This window comes from Malaclemys terrapin, chromosome 8 (genome assembly GCF_027887155.1).
Source record: "Malaclemys terrapin pileata isolate rMalTer1 chromosome 8, rMalTer1.hap1, whole genome shotgun sequence".
NCBI lineage: Eukaryota > Metazoa > Chordata > Testudines > Emydidae > Malaclemys > Malaclemys terrapin.
The window spans coordinates 59,133,190-59,155,517 of record NC_071512.1 but is presented as its reverse complement, the minus strand read 5'-3'; the positions used below and the strand labels follow the sequence as shown (position 1 = coordinate 59,155,517).

At 40.1% G+C, this 22,328-nt stretch overlaps 1 pseudogene; it reads right to left on the bottom strand.

The window, feature by feature from the left end:
* The window catches only part of LOC128842456 (iron-sulfur cluster assembly enzyme ISCU-like), a 170,096-nt pseudogene extending 164,822 nt beyond the window's left edge, over positions 1 to 5,274 (bottom strand).
* Positions 5,275 to 22,328: the final 17,054 nt, after the last annotated feature.

Here is a 22,328-nt window from a genome sequence, read left to right as displayed (position 1 = left end):
CCCTTCAAGGAAACAAATCAATAAATGCCCACTTCTTAAAAAGGGAAGTGAGAGTTGTGGCTGAGCAAGAAAGTTATTAGGAGGTTTCAGATTATTTAACAATAATTCTTTTAGACATTCTTATTTCTGTTGTTCAAGATGAGAAAACACAGATTTACAATAGCTCGTCATAATAGTTCAGCCTAACGGGAAGAGAGCAATACAAGCTGACTATACAGTAGATGACCTTATGATTTGGGAGAGCTCTACTGGAATTCAGAGAAAATATATTGCTTTGAATAGAATTCCTCAAAGCCATATATTCCTTTATTTTGTTAAAGAAAATAAAAAGCAACAAGAAAAATATGTACTTACCATAGCTGCATTTCTTCTTAAATACAATAAAACAATGAATATATTGAAACCTGAATTGGATTTTACCAAAAGCAGGGAAAAACACTAAGTGGGAAGCAGCATGGCAGATATGCAAATGAACCCTATATTTAAATATTATTACAATGTAATTAATTGTAAGAAAATATCTGGGCAAGAGCAAAGGTTGTCGCCATAGAAAACATTTTGCACTTTTAAGTATCTTCCTTGTAAATTTAGTTTTTCTTCACTGAACAGAAGAAATCAAAGCTATAAAAAGCTAATTTAGCACTACAATAAAATAAACTGCAACACATTTATTCCATACCATATTTACTGTATGAATGTTTCTGCTCAGCTGGGTAGTTAAAAAGTTATCATATTATTAGTCACGAAGTGGAACTTTAGAAGGCAAAAGGTGAACCTGTCATTTGAAGGACCCTGCCAAACTCAGGGACCATTCTGGTCAATTTCATGGCCACAGGATTTGAAAATTAGTCAATTTCACAATTTCAGCAGCCCCAGAGACAGAGCTTCCTGCAGCAGGAGGTGGTACCTGGAGGTGGGTCTGATCTCCCCCTGAGAGCAGCCCCACAGAGGAAGGCCAAGTCCTGTCCCTTTTCAGCCCAGCCAGGATTAGCACCTCAGCTGGGGTGCTCCCAGAAGGGGAGGATTGGCTATCATAGGGAAGGGCTTATTTCATGGTCTGTGACACGTTTTTCATGGCAGTGAAATTGGTAGGGCCCTAGTCATTTGCCAACAGATCTGCATTTAACTGGAAATCAGACATTGGGAGTGTTCAACATCTCACAGGATTGGGTCTGCAGTAATTACAACAAATACCAGGATGTTGTGACAGACACAAACACAATCAAGCTGAATACAAGTTAAGATTTTCAGTTCTAATTTACTCCAGTTGTTTAGGCATTACACAATTCTGAGAACAATGTGTGGAATCTGAACCTCTCTGAATTCAGTGAGAATTTTGCCATTTTCTTCAATGGGGGCATGATTCCATTCAGATATATAGACAAAAAGATGTGTAACAGAGATATAGGCCAAGACCTATATTGGGTTTTACTGAGGTGCAAAATTCAGGAAGGGAAAATACTTGTGGGATCCATATGTTTACACAATCCTGACTGCGTAGCTAGGACAGTCATTGGCATAAATTACATCAGCCTGAAGGTCGGTCTAGGCATGTGTTGTTACCCAGGGTTTTCAGAACCCAAGCAGAGGTAACTTAATGGTTTCACTCCAGGTGGTGTCAGGAATAAATCGATAGAAATGGAACTCTTCCAACTGATAAAAAAACTGATACAAATAAGCATGCTCTTATCTAAAACTACTATTCGATTTAAGCACACACTGACATAAGCAATAGGTTTAGAAAATCCCAAATAATTACCTAAAACCTTAGATGGTATCGAGTAATTAGCAGCAGGTCAGTGACTGCTGGTCACTTCCCTGAAGGGGTGTATGGTGTCAGGAAAATGTCTCTCCGAACTGCTCTATTATCTAGTCTTTTTATAACTATTTTTTACAAAGTACATAGCTCATAGTGACCCTTACTGGGTCATCACTTCTCCTAAATTCAATAAAGGACTTATCAATAAAACATTCTTAATAATCTTAGCCACAATAAGCTTCTGTATCAAATTCAAGGTTTCCATCCACTTATTTTCTTTCAGTTTCTTAATTTGTTGACTCTCTTCTCCATTCCTCCCATTCTGATCAGCAGGCACTACAGGCCTGCAGCTAATATTTCAGCTTGCCTCCAAAAAGCTCTGCTTGTCCAAATTAACCCTTAACTATGTGATGTTCGATTTCATTAATTCATGGAGGCTGAATTAGACAAAATAGCTGCAATTAGCTTTATGAAATTCAGGGGTAACACCTCTCAAATCTGTGGTAACAGTGTGTCATCGGTGCATACATTCATCTGGAGTCTGGTAAGCCACGTTGTCTGAGGGCTTGTCTGGTGAAGACGTGTTATGTTGATGGGAGAGCGCTCTCCGGTCAACGTAATTACTCCATCTCAACACAAGTCGGAAGCTATATCCCTGGGAGAGCATCTTCCGCCAACATAAAGCACTGTGTATATCGTGCTAAATCGATGTAACTTACATCAGTCAGCAGGCAGCTTTTGCACACCCCCAAGGGACGTAAGTTACATCAACTTTAAGATGAAGCTTGATAAGTTTATGGAGGGGATGGTTTGATGGGATAAAGTGATTTTAGTCAATAGGTCAATAACGTGCCATAGCTGGTAATTAGCAACAATGGTCAATGATGGGATATTAAAAGTTACTACAGAGAACTTTTTCCAGAGGGTCTGGCTGGAGAATCTTGCCCGCATGCTCGGGGTTCAGCTGATCGCCATATTTGGGGTCGGGAAGGAATTTTCCTCCAGGGTAGATTGGCAGAGGCCCTGGAGGTTTTTCGCCTTCCTCCGCAGCATGGGGCAGGGGTCACTTGCTGGAGGATTCTCAGCGATTTGAAGTCTTTAAATCTTGATTTAGGGACTTCAACAGCTGAGTCAAGGGAGAGAATTCTTCCGGGTGTGGGTGGGTCAGCTTTTGTGGCCCGCATCATGCGGGAGGTCAGACTAGATTATCATAATGGTCCCTTCTGACCTTAGAGTCTATGAGTCTATGAGACGTAAGCAGTAGCATAGACAAGTCCTTAGAAATCAGCCTCTTTTGGGGGTATTGTATAATTTTTCAGCCAGGGACACTACTAACATAGTCACCAGCTCTCACCCTCAATTATTGACTTCTCAATTCTCCATTTCAGTTTCCTGAGCCTTCAGAGAAAGCTTTTCATTCTCTCATGTTAGTGTCTAAACTGACAGTTCTTATAGAATCACAGAACTGGAAGGGACCTTGAGAGGTCATCTAGTCTAGTCCCCTGCACTCAAGGCAGGACTAAGTATTATCTAGACCATCCCTAACAAGTGTTTGTCTAACTTGCTCTTAAAAATCCCCAATGATGGAGATTCCACAACATCCCTAGGCAATTTATTCCAGTGCTTAACTACCCTGACAGTTAGGAAGTTTTTCCTAATGTCCAACCTAAACCACCTTTTGCTTCTTATCCTATCCTCAGAGGTTAAGAACAATATTTTTTCTTCCTCCTGCTTGTAACAATCGTTTATGTGCTTGAAAATGTTACCATGTCCCCTCTCAGTCTTCTCTTCTCCAGATTAAACAAACCCAATTTTGTCAATCTTCCCTCATAGGTCATGTTTTCTAGAGCTTTAATTATTTGTGTTGCTCTTCTCTGGACTTTCTCCAATTTGTCCACATCTTTCCTGAAATATGGTATCCAGAACTGGACACAATACTCCAGTTGAGGCCTAATCAGTGTGAGTAGAGCGGAAGAATTACTTCTTGTGTCTTGCTTACAATACTCCTGCTAATACATCTCAGAATGATGTTTGCTTTTTTTGCAACAGCGTTACACTGTTGACTCAGATTTATCTCGTGATCCACTATGACCCCCAGATCCCTTTCTGCAGTACTCCTTCCTGGGCAGTCATTTCCCATTGTGTATGTATGCAACTGATTGTTCCTTCCTAAGTGGAGTACTTTGCATTTGTCCTTATTGAATTTCATCGTATTTACATCAGATCATTTCTCCAGTATGTCCAGCTCAGTTTGGATTTTAATCCTATCTTCCAAAGCACTTGCAACCCCTCCCAGCTTGGTATGGTCAACAAACTTTATAAGTTTACTCTGTATGCCATTATCTAAATCATTGATGAAGATATTGAAGAAAACCAGACCCAGAACCGATCCCTGCGGGACCCCACTCATTATGCCTTCCAGAATGACTGTGAACCACTGATAACTACTCTCTGGGAATGATTTTCCAACCAGTTATGCACCCACCTTATAGTAGCTCCATCTAGGTTGTATTTCCCTAGTTTGTTTATGAGAAGGTCACACGAGACACTATCAAAAGCCTTACTAAAGTCAAGATATACCACATCTACCACTTCCCCCCATCCACAAGGCTTGTTACCTTATGTCTTATGTCTCTTAACTGTAGCTTACTTCTTTACAGAAAGCAGAGTCTCATTTTCCTTTTGTTGCTTCAGTCTTTACATCGCTGTCATTCACATATACAAAAATAAAATATAAAATGCCAAGAATGTTATTGGTAATGCTGCTGCTACCCAAAGCTCTGTACACTCAAGTTATTTCCATGAAGGCTGAATTAAGGCAGTCAAAGTTAGGAAAGTAAAGATTTCTCACCCTTCTTTTACAGTGCTCTTGCAAGGCAATATTTCTGTATGCTAATATCTTAGTGCTACAACTGATACAATTCATGTAAAATAAATACTAGTAGAAAATACTACAGACTGGGTGGCAGCGGCCTTGTGTCTCACACTTTGAGATGATTAATAGTGATTTTGTTGTTGATATGTCTTCTAAGAAGGGTCTTTTAAATCACTCAGTAAACAACTTGGTATTAATGCATTTAATTGCTGGTGTGGTTCCTACAATTGTGAGCCAGATTCTCTGCTATGCTAGTGCTCCATTTAGTGCTGGAGAAGAGAGAGACAGGGAATCAGGGGAATCATTCCAGACACACACCCCAATTCCCAGGGACAGCTCCAACCCCACTGCAACTTATTGCTGCTGACAGGAAGCTCCAAATTCTGCCACTGATAGAGGCCTGGTCTACACTATACAGTTACCCTGTTTCCCCGAAAATAAGACATCCTCCGAAAATAAGGCCTACTTACAGTTTTGCCTCTCGTTGTAATATAAGGCATCCCCCCGATAATAAGACCTCCCCGATAATAAGGCATCCACCAATAATAAGGCATTTTTCATTTCTGAAAAATAAGACAATCCCTTAAAATAAGACCTAGCGCATCTTTGGGAGCAAAAATTAATATAAGACACTGTCTTATTTTCGGGGAAACAGGGTAGGTCGATGTAAGGCAGATTATGTCACCCTAATTATGTTAGTGTCTACACTACAGCCTTGTTCCACTTATGTAAGTACTACTACACCTACATAATAACTCCACCTCCACAAGAAGCAAAGGGCTTATGTCAGTGTAGTTACAGTGACATAGTGTCTGCGTAGACACTGTTAATTACATTGGCTGTTAGCTCTCTTGTTAATTTCACAGCTCCAGTGGGGAGCCATGAAATTGACAAATAAACTGGGCAGCTAGAGCCCAGCTTCCCCCCACTTCTTGGGAGAACTGGGTGGCTGGACCTCACTGGGAGCCGGGGTGAGAAACCCAGGCCCGCTGGACCCCACACCCAGCAGGGAACAGGGAGGTGAGAAGCCCTATATGGCTTCCCCCACTACCAGCCTGCCAGGAGCCCAAGAGCCTGTGGGGCAGCCAGGAGTTGCCAGTAGAGCTGGGAGATTGAGCTCTCAGCTCTCCACACTGCCCCTTTTGGGTCAGAGGAAGCAAGGAGGATGGTGTGGACATGAACCACTGCAATAATTACTGCAGTGGCTGTAAATTGACCTAATATAGTTCTTAGTGTAGACATACCCATGAAGTTCTTATACTGGTGAGCTAGAATGGAGCACCACCATATCCTTTCCCCTCAGCCAACACACTGTCTAAAGAGATGTAGGCCTGCAGCTGGACCACGTACACCCAACAAGGGAATTCTCTGCTTGGCATTTGTAGCCAGATTATGGCCTCCTTGTTCTATCTGTCCCAGCATAATCTGCAATTACAATCTTGTTACTATCAACGAAGCTTAGACTAACAGCAGCGAGCCAAATCCTCAGCTGCTGGAAATCAGCCAAGATCCATGGACTTCACTGGAGATGCCAATCTACGCCAGCTAGGTGCTTGTCCCAGAGAGGAGAGTGTGTGTCTCCTATAAAATAAATCATTATTTCCAGAAAGGACAACTGACTAAATGCCATGATTCGGCTACTTCACATTGTTCTGTCAGGAGGGATGGCAGAGACAGTATCAACATTTAAAAACTGGGTTTTCACAAGAGTTCCTATTACTTGTTATCTCCCTACTTCTTTTGAGGGAGAAGTACTTCAGAGAGCCTGCTGTCTTCCTATAGATCCAGGAGGATCAGGTTTCTTAGTGTCTAGGTTTCTTCTCTTAGGCATGATTTTTCACACACTTTGTAATAAATGTAAAAACAAAACAGGAGAGGGAACTGGATGGCTCAGGAGGCTTGATAATGAGCTATGAAGGCTTTTGACTCCAAGGTCATTGGTTCAAATGCAGTATAAACCAGTTGTGATCAAAAGCCACTGATATCTAGTGATCTGTGTTGTATATGTCAATCCAATACCATAGGTCTACATCACCACAGCAAGCAGGACCATGGCAGAGAGACTGCAATAGTCTCAGCAGGTCAGGTGAGGAGTACATGATCAGGGTGAAACAAAGGAAGTTTGCACTCCAGCTCTGGTGGTAAATATGACTTCAGCCTCCAGCATTAGGAGAAAACATTTCATGACAGCTGAAGTCACTCAGAAATAAAGGAAGAGAAAAATAAAGGCAGGAAAGTGGATCATCTTCCTACATGTTGTTTTGATCAAGCTCTGGTGATGCTTCCAGAAGTGCTAGTTGAGTGTTGTGAGTGGGTGAGCAGCCTGTTAGCAGAGACATGGTGGAAGCGCTTTCATTAACGCGTTTAACAGCTATTACAAAATAATATAAGTTGCAGGGGGCTGAGAAGATGGTGAAAGAAAACCAGATAGAGGGAAAAAAATAGAAGACTGAGTCTGATTCCACTGTTGATTAAAATTGCCCTTTGTTGTATTTTTTTTTATAAAATCTTGTTACCGCATTAGTCCATGCACTCTGATACAGCTCAGCTTTAAAATACAGCATCTTTACAAAAAAAATGTAATGGGATTATGTGACCAAGTAACACTCACATGCATTATTCACATAGGGCTAAGGTTTTGTCTAGCCCTTACATGGATGTGGGGACACCTTCCCCTCTCCCCCTCTCCCTTCACAGCTCACATAAAAAAGGCGGACCTGTACTCCCTTCAACCAGGGGAGTGCAGACACCACTCTCTAGTAACTCCACTGGGGGCACACTGAGAAGAGGCAAGGAGCAGGCAGAACCATGGCTCCATCCAGACTACATATTCGCCAGAAGAGGGGAATGGAGGGGAGGGGAGTATACTGCAGGTGTGAGACCTGTTTTCAGTTTTTACTTCCCTGCAAAATTCCTGGGTTTTGCAAAAGCAAGTATTTGGTTTTTATCGAGTCCTGGAACTTGCCGGACCCAATTCCCCACCCCTCGCAATCTCTTGCCGGACAGCACAGTACTGTGGATGCAGAGGTGGATAACTACCGGCTGGTGGCTGCTGCTGTGTTTTGGGGGAGAGAGACATGCAGGGAGCTGGGTCCCAAAAACTGAGAGGGGCTTCCTGCCTGTCTCACTCCTCTATCACCAGCTGCGTGCCCATCTCATCTAACTCTCGCTCCCCGCTTGGAGGAGTGAGATGGGCAGGGAGCCAGGTGGTAGTCTGAGTCTGCCGGACAGAGCACATGACTGACCCCAACCTTTCAGGGTGGCCCAGTCTGCTTCCCCTGGTCTCTGAGGGAGCAAGATGTGCAAAGAGCTAGGTTCCAGTAGCTGAGACAGCCCAACTGCTGCAACAACAGGCCCACAGGGAGCAGAAGGCTGACCTCACACCCCACCCTCCGGCTGCCTCCCAGGAGAACCATGCACCCTGGGCCTTATGCATACCTTAGAAGGGTATGACAGTGTGTTTAAGTTCCTCTGTGTTCCTGGGAACTCTGGGAGGCATTCTGGCTCTAGTGAAGAGTACTTCCAGTGCTTCCATGGGGTTGAGGCAGAACAATCCCCAATGCGGGTCTTTCTAAAAGGGATGATTTAGCTCAGACAAAAGTCATAGGCTTGATGCAGAAGTTACTGGGTGACATTCTCTGGCTTGGGTTGTGCAGCAGGTCAGACTAGCTGGTCATAATGATCCCTCAAATGACCATTGCAACTAAAATGGGGGGGGAGGGGAATCCAGAGATGTTATACCCTGCACTATCCCTTTTTGTATCCAGGTAGAGGGCCATTTTTGGGTGTACTACCTCCTGCCTTGGTAAAATACCCCAAAACCCGTATCTCTCAAAGATCCAAGTGGATTTTAAAATCAGCCTCAAGTATCCATTCCTTCCGCCACAATGATACTCCATTAAAATGACTCAGAAACTGGTTCCACACTCTCAAATGATCCTTCCTCTCTCCAGTAACTTTTATAAAATGGGAATGCCTGTGGTGTGGCCTCTGCAAGCTGGTCTCAGAATGCTCACACCCAGTCTACCACATGGCAGGCAATGTTAAGATGCCCTATAATAGATTGCAGCTCATGGACTGTGATTTTCCTGGCTGCTCTACCCCCACCCCAATCAAGCCCAGTATCTGCTGAAGATTATCCTGAGGGAATTGCAATATACCCACCAGTGCATCTAGGTCAATCCCTTAGTAGGTCAGCATAGTGGAAGGCCCCTCTGTTTTTTCCTCTGTTAGGGGTACCCCGAAGTTTTTAGCCAGGGCCTGAAAAGTGTTTGTCAGGTTAACACACTTGTCTGAATGCACCCTGCACATTGAACAAAATGTCACCCAAGTAATGCACTACCTGCAGTAAACCAGCTTCCCACATCACTGCCATTGGGGCCTCAGTGCCCTATTGCCCCCCAGCTGTCCCAGGCTAGCAATGCTATCCCAAAAATTCACATTCCTTATCAGTGGGTGAGTTTTAGTGTGTTCAAAAAAAGAGGGCTTTTCATGTACCAGCGTGGACCTAAATAGTCCCCTCCTCCCCTCCCCCCCCCCCCGCTTTCTTTCAGTCACCTGGAGGGATGGATCAGCATCCTCATGCTGACCTGGTCTGAGACTGCTGCAGCAAGTCATTTTGACTTTCTAGCCTTTTAAAGAGCCACACAGTTTTTCCTACAAGCCAGACAACACCCCCGCCCCCACCCCCACCTTAATGTGTGGTGAGGACATTCTGACCTTAAAATCTATGGAACTATAAATGACATAATTGAGCCCTGTTTTATTATTAAGCCGATTTCCTGGCTAGATCTTGTGATGAAGCAGTAAAGCAACATTTGTTGACTGCTTTGTTACAAAGAAGGGGTTGTTTGGTTGTTTTTTTTTTTTAATAGTTTTCTAATTTTAATTTTTTAAAAATAAATAATTTGTACATTTACAGTCAGATAGTCAATAAACCAAATGTCTGTCTCCTCATTAAATCAATATTTTTTAAACTTCTTTGGCTGGCAAACTCTGCTACAGATAAAGGATATCTGATTATTAATTAACCACAAATAAACCTGGTGAGACTTTCATCTAATTTCTAAGGCTTTTTTTCCCCTCTCAGAGGGCAGTAATAATCAAACACACTAGTTATAAATCAATTAAATAACATAATAATAAATTTAAAAAGCCCACACCATTACAACTTCAAAACATTCAAAAGCATTGAAGTTAAGCATTGAGCTAGGGCTACTTTCTTCCACCCATATCTGGGGTGGATTTACTCTTCTCCTTCCCTTGCAAATTAATGTGAATTACACATTGGACTCCCCCACTTGTTACATCAGGGATGGACCCCTTGTGGTGGGGGGCAGGGAAGACATACCTTGTACCAGTGCCAATACCTGGCACAATGGATGTCCCCTGATGCAGCACCTCCCCAGTAAATTGGGGAGGCAGAGCCAAGGCTTTGCCACTCCTCACCTCATATATGCCTATTCCCAACCCACCCGCACAAGATGGGGAATAGCATCTCCCTGCACCCCAACTCGCCCTGCACTGTTACCCTCCCTTAATTATGCAGGCACACGGGAGAGGCCAAAATCTGGCTTTGTATATATGATGTAATGATCACACAGTTAAAAGCACTACAATGGGTTGAAAAATTCCAAACACAATGGCATAGGCAATGGTATTATTGACTGTAAAGTAGCCCAGGGTTTTGGGAAAGTGGAAGGAACTTTACTTTCAGGGCTTGTCTTCACTGCAGTGCCAGCTCAAGGTATAACGCAAATGTTGCCCCTAACCCGACTCATGTCCACACTCACAAGTCTCTAGCATGAGTTATGTGACACTTTAATCTCAAAGTAGGTAACCATCCGGGGAACTGGGTGAAACTCAAGTGCTGCTCATGCTTGAGCTACAAATGCAGTGGGAGTGAAGCTTTAGAGCGAGCATATGGACAGCTGTGGTTTCTATCAACTCTCAGAGCAAGACAATAATTTCAAACCCAAGTGTCCATAGGTGCCAAGAATATCCCCATGAAAGTCCATATATTCAAAAGAAGCTCTCTCACTTCCTCATAAACTGCAATCATTGTTCTCCATTGTGTTCAGAGTTGTTTGGAGCACTGGCCCAAATGATTTTCATGGGTTACAAAAATATAGTTGACCCATAAAGTACTTTATGCACCTCCTCATCTTGAAAAGCACAGACACATAAAATCCCGAGACTTACAGTTTAGGAAGATAAGGACAGGGGTTCTCAAATGTCACTGTATTGCGACCCCCTTCTGACAACAAAAATTATTACGCAACCCCAGGTGGGGGGACTGAAGCATGAGCCTGCCCAAGCCTTGCCACCCGAAGCAGGGGAGGCTGAAGCCGAAGCCCCATGGCTTCATCCCAGGGCATGAGGCCTGTTACCTGAGCTATGCTGCCCCAGGCTGAAGCCAAAGCCTGAGCCCCAGGTGGTGGGGCTTGGCCTTTGGCTTTGGGCCCTCATGGTGGGGCTCAGCCCTCAGCTTTGGCCCCAGGCCCCAGCTCGTCTAATGCCAGCCCTTGCAAGCCCATTAAAGCAGGGTTGAGACCCACTTTGGGGTCCCAACCCACAGTTTGAGAAATGCTGAATAAGGAGATGACCATGAAAGAGTCAATGAAAGGGACAATTTAGCAATCTGCACAGGCTGCAATGATGCATCTGGATACTGAAATTTCCACTGCCTTCTTGAAGTACAACACAGGCAAAATTTCCAAGTAAAATGGCTAAGGGTGATATACATTCATAGATTCATACATCAAAAGCCACCGTTAGATCATCTATTCTGACCTCCTATATAACCCAGGCCACAGAATTTCTCACAGTTGCTTCAGTATTGAGCCCACTAACTTACGTTTGGCTGAAGCACATCTTCCACACTCATCAAGTTTTCATATTAAGTCTCAAGAGATGAAGAATCCAGCACTTCCCTTGGTAGTTTGTTCCAATAGTTAATCACTCACTGTTAAAACAAAATGTGCCTTATTTCTAACTTGAACTTGTCTGGTTTTAACTGCCAGAATCTAAGCACTACCTGTCTCTCTGCTGCACAGAGTGCTGTCAACTGAAATGGCATGTTAGAAACATTTAAGATGTTTACAGATGTGAGCAAAAAAAGCAGTATAACAGAAGCATGCATGCATTTTCTTTTCCTGGTCCTTGATCATGTGTGAGAGAATGGTACTTACTTAATAATTAACAATATAACAGTACCCTACACTTATCTAAGTGCATGTGACTCCTTTTGCTATATAAAAGATCCCCAAAACATCTTGTTGATGTTTTAGTTAGTTAGATTTTAAGCTCTTTGAACGCTTTGAAAGAGGGACTGTCTTTTACTAGGTGTTTGCACAATGCCTACCATAACAGAAACCCAAACTTGGTTGGGCTAAGTACTACTGTAATAGAAATAATTAATAGTTTCTGGATTGAGTAGTATACATAGTCATGTTCTTCATAGTGAATACATTACCTGAATAGACATTGATGTTTCACTCTCCATAATTTTAATCATTCAATCAACTGTTTATGCAAATAAGTTGTAACCCACAAGTTGTCTGGAAACTGTTCACTTTGTCAATTTGTTATTCACTCTTCATGGTGTATGAATGGTTACCTGAGTCTCTTGATATTGTTTCTGCTTGGATGACTGACATTTTAAAGCAGAATAATGAATAACTAATGATGAATAGCAAATAAGAAACAGTGAATAAAGAATAAGGTATTCATGCAGGATATATGAATATCTTTTTGTGTGTCAATATGGATATTTGTAAGTGGTGAAGTTCACCCCTGTGCAGAGAGCAGGCATGTAGCTTATGCCTCACTTAGTTTCACTTAACCCCTTAAATAGAGTTAAAATGGAACTTAAGTGAGGCATAAGCCGCATGCTGGCCCATGGCACACAGGTGAATCTTAGCTACTAGCCATTCCCAAAATATTTTTTGATCAAACCCCACTTGTGCAAATGTTCAGAAACTTTGAATAAAAAGGAGCATGCATATCATTCACTGAACAGATGTTTGGAATATAATCGTATCTTTGAGCTGTGCTTTAGCAGCGTTTAACCAGTTCTCCTTTGTAGTATGAGTTACTGCTAACAAAAATGTACAACACATTTTAAGTGATATATACAGGGAGAGCTGCTAAGTGTTTGTCTTTGCTCAGAGTCAACTTTATTACACATGATGAACAGTAAGTCTAGATAAATAAGCAAACACTCCCCCCCCCCACAAATAATTGGCGTTATCTTTTGCCTGCCAGTTATAAACTATACTATTAATTTACTCTTTTTCTTATTCACTTTTTGATGCAACAGTTCAAGGAGGTTTAAATTCCTTTTTCCATGCTTCTCCTTTTATCATGCTTCTAATTACCTAGCTAATTGCTCTGAGCCTGTACGAACCTGTGCATTTTTGAAATGTTTTTCTTTAATTACAATTCTTTACTGAAGACCATGCCACTGGAAAAAAAAAATCTTACAAATCATCTTGAAAACTCAGACCCATGAGCTAGAAGTTTAATGTATTCAATTTTCACTCCCAACTTGTTCACACACACAACAAATAAAATAAAATAAAATAGCAAGCAAACAAAAGTGTCCAGAGAAAAAAGTTACTAAATGAAAGAAAATTAGAGAAAAATACATTAAAAAGTTAAGTGAATGTAGTGATATTGAACGAAGCTGAACTAGCAGCCCTGTAAAGAAATTAAATTCCTTGTTCATTCACAAGACAGTACAGTAGCAGTAGAATCTTCCTCACATGATTGTGTCTAAAACTTGACCTGGAATTGCCATCTTCCATGGGGGAAATGCACTGAACAATTGTAGTCATTAGTATCTCTTTATTATATTAGAATCAATTGGTGAAATCATTTAACTGAATAATAGTCTTGTTAATACGTATATCCCCCCAAAAGGCTAAAATGGGAGATGACTGCTTATTATAGGTATTCCTTTATATGCTGGCAAATAACTTGTGGGGGTGGGGGTTTTTTTGCCCATGCTATATGTTAGATAAACATTTTGCACCACAGCCTCAGCTGGTGTATATCCATGTTTTACACCACATCCAGATCTGGCTCCAGAACTTTTAAAGTAGTGATGATGTTATAACAACATGGCAGTAAAATGTAAGATTCTTGCAAATATTGCCATCGGGGCTGAATGTAACGGAAGTAAAGTTAAGCTCCAGTAGTGTTCTCTAGAGAGATTTAGCTGTGATCAGGAGTCAGACTTGTGTTTCTGCAGGCATACTTCTTCATTTGGTAATCCACAGTTGTCTGAGTTTATATTATTTTTAAAAAAGGAACAATAAACAAATATTGCCTCACATTATTTATGTACAAACCCCCAAATGCAAATCACTGTCTGCCTGTTTAGTAACAACACAGACTATGAGTGGCAAACAGAGTATCTATACGTACATCTCAAATCATTCCTTGATTTGAAAATAGTTGTTTTCATTTTTCCCCTGTATATTGTTTTCCATTAATCACCAACATGAAAACTAGAATTAGTGATTTCTATTTTTCCAGGATATTCCCTAGTAATCTGCATCGCGGCTAGTGAATGAATGAATGAATGAATGAATGGTTATGCCTCATTGGTACTCTCTACTTTTTAATGAATTTCCCAGCAGTATGTTAATCAATCAGTTTGAGTGGTCTAGCTCTCTTTGATACTTGTTAATGAAATTAATAATTTATTATATCTACATTTTTAATGCTACAACTCAAAGACATTTAAAAGAGTATTACCTACATATAAAATTCATCAAGCTTCTCTAGTTAAATTGCAATAGGAGGTTCAGCACATATTGCAACAACTCGGATGCCCAAGTATTGAGTAACCCATGGTTGCACAGGGTGGTTATCTGTTCCACTCTAATGGCTGGATCACATTCAGGTTTATGAATCAACTACTGGCTAACAGACTTGAGTGCAATTTAAGCACATGCTGAAGTGCTTTTGCTGAATCACAGCTTAAATGGTTGCCTCTTGGAACAGCCAGTTCTAGAACACACAAAGCAAGATTATTCTCAATGTGGATCCCAATCCTGCAAAGATTTATGCACATTCTGAATGCATCAATGTTTGCTAGATCGGAGATGCTTCAAGACATACTTACTGTTGAGCCACTAACAGTATTCCCAACTCTAAACATTCAAAAATTTTGAGTCATGGTCTTGCAAAATATGAAAATGAATTAAAATTAATGAGATTTTTCTTAACCCATTTTTTCCTTACTGGTGTCTAAAGACATTAGACTCATTTTCAAGCTTTTCTCTGCAACTAGAAGGGCTAGAAACATACTACAAAGCTGAAATCTACTGTAATAAAAGGTTTCCAAAAGCTAAGACTTTAGGGGTAAAAATCTAACCCAAGATGTGATAAAATCATGAGCGTAGGCAACACTACACTAAGCAATAGTGACCCCAATATAAATCAATCCTAGATAGAGGGTCATGCAAAAAATTAGTTTAGAAAGGGACATTTATTTTAAATGAGGATGTTAGTCAAAGAGACCCTAAATTTAGAAGTAAGCAAATTAAAATTCCTTAAATCAATGTAGCAGCTTCTTCAGTGTTCCATGACAGTCGCAGAAGACAAGTATACCTCTGAGGAACACAGAGACAGGAAAATGATAAAAAGATTAAATTGCAATGTTTAGTAGGTTATTTGAGTCAAGCAAGAATCCTTCAGAAACTGGAAATCAAGTCCAGCAGAAACAGATAGGAAGGAGCAAGTTAAATGTAAGAGGGAAATTAGGAAGGCTAATCAATTTTTTTTCAGGTCATAAAGATGGGGAAGCATCCAATGTTGTACCTATATTTAAAAGGTGCAGTAAGGGAAATTCTGAGAATGACAGACTAGTGATCCTTATTACAGTATCTGGTAAATTAGTTGAATTATAATTAAAAATATAATGAGTAGCACTGGTATTTGTTTTGCAGGAGTGACACCTCAAGACCTCAATTAGGACTGGGACCCCACTGTGCTAATTGCTCTTCACACTTGTAACAAAGGTGACAGTCCCTGCCTCAAAGAGTTTGCAATCTCAGCAAATACCTAAATGAATAAAACCTGATAGAGACAAACCAGCATGGCTTCTGTAAAGGAAAAAAAATCATGCCCCTCTAATCTGTTAGCATTCTTTTGAACATGTCAACAAAATAAGTTAAAATGGTCAATGTAATTTATTGACCTTTTACAAGAGGATATTAAAGAATCTATGCAGTTGTGTGATGAGAGAGAAAATACTTTTATAAATGAAAACCTCAGAGTCAGAAAACAAGAAAAATAAATGGTCTACTTTCACCAGGGCCAAAGGCTAACAGTGGGGTTCTACAAGGTCTCCATACTATGACTGGTGTTAATATACTTATTTTTTTAAGGCGTTGAACATGAGGTGTCAAAAGCTGCCACTGACACTAAATTACTTAGAATAGTTAAGGCTACAGAAGAGATGTTGATGAAATTCAGAGGGACTGAACAAACATGGGCAAATGAGGAGCAAGATGGCAGATGAAATTCAGTATGAACAAATAAAGCAATGATCATTAGAAGGAATAATTTGAACTAGTCAAACAAAGGTCTAACTTCTAAAGTAATTGAAATCACCGAGGAAAAAGCACTCTGCTTCAGTGTGGGAAGCTCAAAAAAAAAAAAAAAAAAAAAACAACCTCTCTCTCTCACTCCCCCCCACTCCCAAACTGAACCTTAGGACTAAAGTTTTTAATTTTTTTTTTTTAAGCCAGGAGAAATTTTACAACTGAGTAGAAATAACAATAATAGGGATTTCTAATGGAAAGACTGATAAAATCAGATCAGACTACAACGTTCATATCCAGATTTCATACTCCCCAACATTTGGATCCAAGATTTTGACTGAGCCTCTTATAAGAAATTCTATATGCAAAGTTCAGTTCTGATTCTGGGTTCTATCCCTAAGACAGATCAGCCCTGTCTTGTGGTGTAGAAATCCAAATTGTTGTTCTGTTGTAGACACTACATTGGACGTTATTATAGTGTGAGTAGATCATTATTTGAACAGCAAGTGAAAACCTGCTCTGAACTGCTTATCCAGTTGTCTTTATTGTTTGCTTGCTTTCATCTGTGTTCATTTAATTAGAGTGAAAGGCTACATGCTCTACTTTGCTGTTTAATTTTTAAAACATAATTGCTCTCAACTGCTTTTATTTATCTATCACAATAACCTTTCCTACTATAGTGTTTTAATGAACAGTTCTTCGTTTCGCCAATATCCTTGGATCTGTCCATTTTTTTTTTTTTTTTGTTACCAAGTATTTCCTTTCAAAGTTAGTGGAAAAAATAATTATTGTGTCTTTTGTGCAGTTAATGGTCAATTATTATTTGAATGGGCTATCTAAGATCCATATCCAGTCCCACAGTAGTAGATAATTGATGGTTGCATTATTGGAAACAATACTTGAAGATCACATCAACTTGCATTTATCACTGTTTACAGCACGGGTCTCAAACTGGGGGTCGGGGCCCCTCAGGGGGTTGCAAGGTTATTACATGGGGGGTCATGAGCTGTCAGCCTCCACCCCAAATCCCACTCTGCATCCAGCATTTCTAATGGTGTTAAATATATTTTAAAGTGTTTTTAATTTATAAAGGGGGTCACACTCAGAGGCTTGCTATTTGAAAGGGATCACCAGTACAAAAATTTGAGAACCACTGGTTTACAGTATGCTTCATTATTATGTTTTGCTATATAAAATACATTGTGCTGATTATTAAACAAACATAGTATGAACCTTATTATTGATGTGCAGTATGGGCTACAAGCATATAAGCTATTAAACTGAAGTCTCCTCTAATTTTCTGAACACAATCAGATTTCAGTAATTTTAGTGTCTTCTCAAGGTTCAGCTTTTGGCATTTTTTATATAATTATAGCAGATCTCTGGCAGACAGAGCTCTATTCACTAGACTAGGTGTTCATAAAATGTATATTTGTTGTAGCTCTGCTGCCATCTACCCTCTAAATCATGAATGTGCAAAGAAGATACTCCTAGCTATAAAACCTTTTCAGTGGTGTAAACTGATGGCAAACAAAAGACCTAACAATATATAGTTGCATAAATTTTAATCTCATTAGAAAGAGCAAGAAAGGTATAACACCAAGCTAAAATATAAAAAGGATCACTTGAACTGTTACCCATGACAAACAAAGTTCAACGTAGTCACAACTCAAAAACATTGTATAGAGTAAACCGAAAGCTGCTTTAAACTCTGCCAGGGCCAGTGTAGAGCCAGCCTGAGATTCAGAGACAGGCAACCAGCTTCCGACACCTTTCTGTGCCAAGCAGAGACTTGGCCCAGTAAAACATTATGCCTTGTAAAAAAAAAGAAAGAAAACACAAAAACAACTTCAGCCATGCCTTGCATCTTCTAAATCAAGTGGAACAGAATTAGAACACTTCATATTGTTTTCTGCTTTTAAACTTTGTCTCAAGGTCATGTCACAATTTTTGGAAGTTGTGACCTAACCTCATTAAATTGTGCTACTGTAAAGCAAAGATAAAGGAAAATTTATGCAATGGATCACATATGTTATTGGTGTAAAAGTTAGTACCGACCTTGGCTGTTACTGGTCACTCTTGCTGTTCCCCCTTTCTGAAAGGGGGTATGATATACTGCTGAGACTGAAAAATACATTTTACAACTATTTCTCCTGATAGAATTCTCTTGTAAATCAATTTGAAAGGATAATCACAGAGCAAATAGAACAACGGGATAACTTTACTGTGAATTTCTTTGTGGACAATGAAATATTGAGAACTCTGTTGAGCCAAAGACTGTTGATCTTTCTTCTTCTAGAAAGGGATGGACTGTACATGTAATAGTGTGTGTTTGTATTTGTTTCAGTTTAAAAATTTTTCCTTCCTACAGTGTGATCTTTAGAAGTCAACTTGTGAACCAACTCCAATGATAAAAATAAAAAGTCAATACAAGTTCCATGGTATTTAAATTCCAATCTACAATAAATCTTAAATAAGTTTTGTAAAAGAGCAAAACATATCTGATTCATTTTAACAAGAGCAGCAGTGACTGAACTACAGTGGAAGATGCCACATCTCTCCTTAACATAATGAAAATAAGTGACAAATATTTCCTTAAGATTATTTCCCCTCCATTAGCATAGCACAACTAGCACTCAAATGCAAAGAGGAATAATTAACATATGGTGCTTGATACTCCAAACTAGCAAATTAAGTCAAAGAGTATGGATGCCCAATGAATGCAGGACTAAACCTATAGTAAAGAAAGAAACCTTTTTTGTTGTATTTGTAATATTCCGCCTTGGCACATTTAACACTGATTTGAATTCACTGGCTTGGAACAAACTGCTGCTGTTTTTCAAATGGCTGCAGCGAACTCAGATGCCATAGTGACTGGGCATGCTAGAAATGGGTACAATTTGTTGTTGGTCCATATCAGATACAAAATTACTTGTAGTTCAGCTGCTCCTTTGCTTGCTCTTTCCATTCCCTATCCACCTCTGCTGCTATTTGTACATCACAATTAATGAGGCATTTGCCCACTCTAAATGTTTCGTACTTGAAAAATAATGAACAAATTTTCATCAGCCATAGAGATAGCTGTATAGGTCTCCCTAAGATTTAAAAACAAAGTGCATGATTCTGTGAACACTTATGAACGTGTTTAATTTTAAATTTGACTTCAATGGAAAGACTTGTCCAAAGTCTCACACCATGTCATTAGCAGAACAGTGAACCCAACCTAAGGTTCCCTGTTCAATGCTTTATTAACCCACACCACCCCAATGTCTTGTGTGTTATATTTTAATGATTTTCTATATAAATGTTTTACAATAGTCTATATCACTTATGTGATAGAAAAATAAAGTTTGATTGCATTGTATAAATCGTGATATCATAGACCAAAGATACCTCTGCTGATTAGACGTTCTCTCAGTGAGGACCTAGCAACACTGTATTGCCAAGAAGAAAGAAAGAGGATTAGACACAATTCAGTTCAAAGCCACCCTGACAAAAATCGAGATATGAGTCTAACTTTTTTTTTTCCAGACACTAATACTCTTCAACCAGCTATTGGTGCCAAGAGCAGCATTGCCAAAACCATCGTGCACGATGGCAGCTATTAAAAAAAAAAACTGATCCAGAAAATATATGCCAGTGTACTTGCACCATCTGCCATGCAAGAATTAGACATGCTTGAGTGTCTAATACGCACAGCTGTAGATGTGCTGATGATGATCCATCTGCAAAACATGCCACATGCCAGTTGCTTGAGTTATGGTAAATTGAGAAGGTTATTCTGTAGGAAATACCCAGAGTACAGTTAAGCACTTTCCTTTTCTTACCTACTGTTTTCTTCTCTCCAAGTTATACAGTATCAATAGTACAGAACGCAGTAGAAACAATTCTCCATCAGGCCATATTTATTCATTGTGGGCTCAATTTCTTTGTGTGCTCATTTTGCACTCATGTTTTATGCAGGACATGAAGCTTGAGTTAATTGACTGTTTGGATATATATATATATTGGGTTCTTACGGGGCATAAACATTTAGGTTGCAGTTTATTTTCAGTGAACATCACTGTTTTCACTCTGAGTAGACAAATATCATTCAGTTTTATTTCTTACCATAGGGATAGTAAGTAAAATATTTAGACATATTACAGAGACTTTTAAAAAGCAGAGTAATGCATCATTTGATTCAGTTGTGCTTCAAAGCAATCACATTCAGTGATAAATTACTTCATCAGATTGGGTCCAGGTGATGCCACCTGATGCATAATTGGGAAATACATAGAATAAATCAGCAGTTTTCTGTGTACATAGGGTAGGTGTAAACAAAGTGATGCATTCCCTGCTTCTTTCTGCAGCTACAAATAATGGACATTAAAACATAAATTTCATTACTAGAAAGAAGTGTTTTATTAAATCAAGACAAAAGGGAACTCTTTAGAGGTCAGTAAGGGATATATATATATATATAGATAGAGATATAGATATAGATATAGATATAGATATAGATAGATATAATAATTTTCAACTTATTCATAAATGATCTGGAGAAAGGGGTAAAAAGTGAGGTGGCAAAGTTTGCAGATGATATTAAACTGCTCAAGATAGTTAAGACCAAAGCAGACTGTGAAGAACTTCAAGAAGACCTCACAAAACTAAGTGATTGGGCAACAAAATGGCAAATGAAATTTAATGTGGATAAATGTAAAGTAATGCACATTGGAAAAAATAACCCCAACTATACATACAATATGATGGGGGCTAATTTAGCTACAACGAATCAGGGAAAAGATCTTGGAGTCATCGTGGATAGTTCTCTGAAGACGTCCACGCAGTGTGCAGAAGCGGTCAAAAAAGCTAACAGGATGTTAGGAATCATTAAAAAGGGGATAGAGAATAAGACAGAGAATATATTATTGCCCTTATATAAATCGATGGTACGCCCACACCTTGGACTATAACAGTGTTTAAAAGAGAACTGGATAAATTCATGGAGGTTAAGTCCATTAACGGCTATTAGCCAGGATGGGTAAGGAATGGTGTCCCTAGCCTCTGTTTGTCAGAGGATGGAGATGGATGGCAGGAGAGAGATCACTTGATCATTGCCTGTTAGGGTCACTCCCTCTGTGGCACCTGGCATTGGCCACTGTTGGTAGACAGGATACTAGGCTAGATGGACCTTTGGTCTGACCCAGTACGGCCGTTCTTATGTTCTTATATATATATATATATATATATTTTTTAGAGAGGCCTACAAAGTCACTTGTGTACACAATTTTTGCATGTACACAAAGGATAGAATTTACATGCCCAGAATTCAGTTGTTTGCAGTTTGCATGGAATCTGTGCCCGGTTTATGCACTTAAACATGTTAAGTATTTATAAACTCTGTGGACTCAGTTATGGCCATTAGAAGAAAAGCAGACCTGTTAAGAGGAAGAACAGCAGACAAGTGGTGAGGGACAGAGGCATTGTACCTGCGGAAATGCATTGGAAGAATGTGTGTAACCCACACTAGGAGAGTATGAATCTTAGCCCTTTCTCTTATAGGTGGTCCACCCCTAAACAACACAGTTATACTGACTCAACTCCTTGGTTTAAACAGCACTAAGTTGACGGGAGGGCTTCTTCTGTCAAAGCTACTGCCTCTCGCTGAGGCGGATTAACTACCCTGACAGGAGAAACTCTCCCATTGGTGTAGTAGTGTCTTCACTGAAGTGCCACAACAGCGTAGCTGTGCTGCTATGGCAGTTTAAGCATAAACCTGCCCTTTGTCCCTTAGCTCAAGGAGTGGAGCAGCTGCTCAGTCTTTTAGTGCTAAAGACCCTGGGCTTAAATTATGCTGAAGACCCAAGCAGGGCCTGTTACACATACTCACCAGTGACTCAGAGACCAAGGTCAGAAGGGACCAGTATGATTGTCTATTCGGACCTCCTGCACAAAACAGGCCACAGAAGCTCACCCACCCACTCCTGTAACAAACCCCTAACCTATGTCTGAGCTATTGAAGTCCTCAAATCGTGGTTTAAAGACTTCAAGGTGCAGAGAATCCTCCAGCAAGTGACCCGTGCCCCACGCTGCAGAGGAAGGCAAAAAAAAAACCCAGGACAATCTGCCCCGGAGGAAAATTCCTTCCTGACCCCAA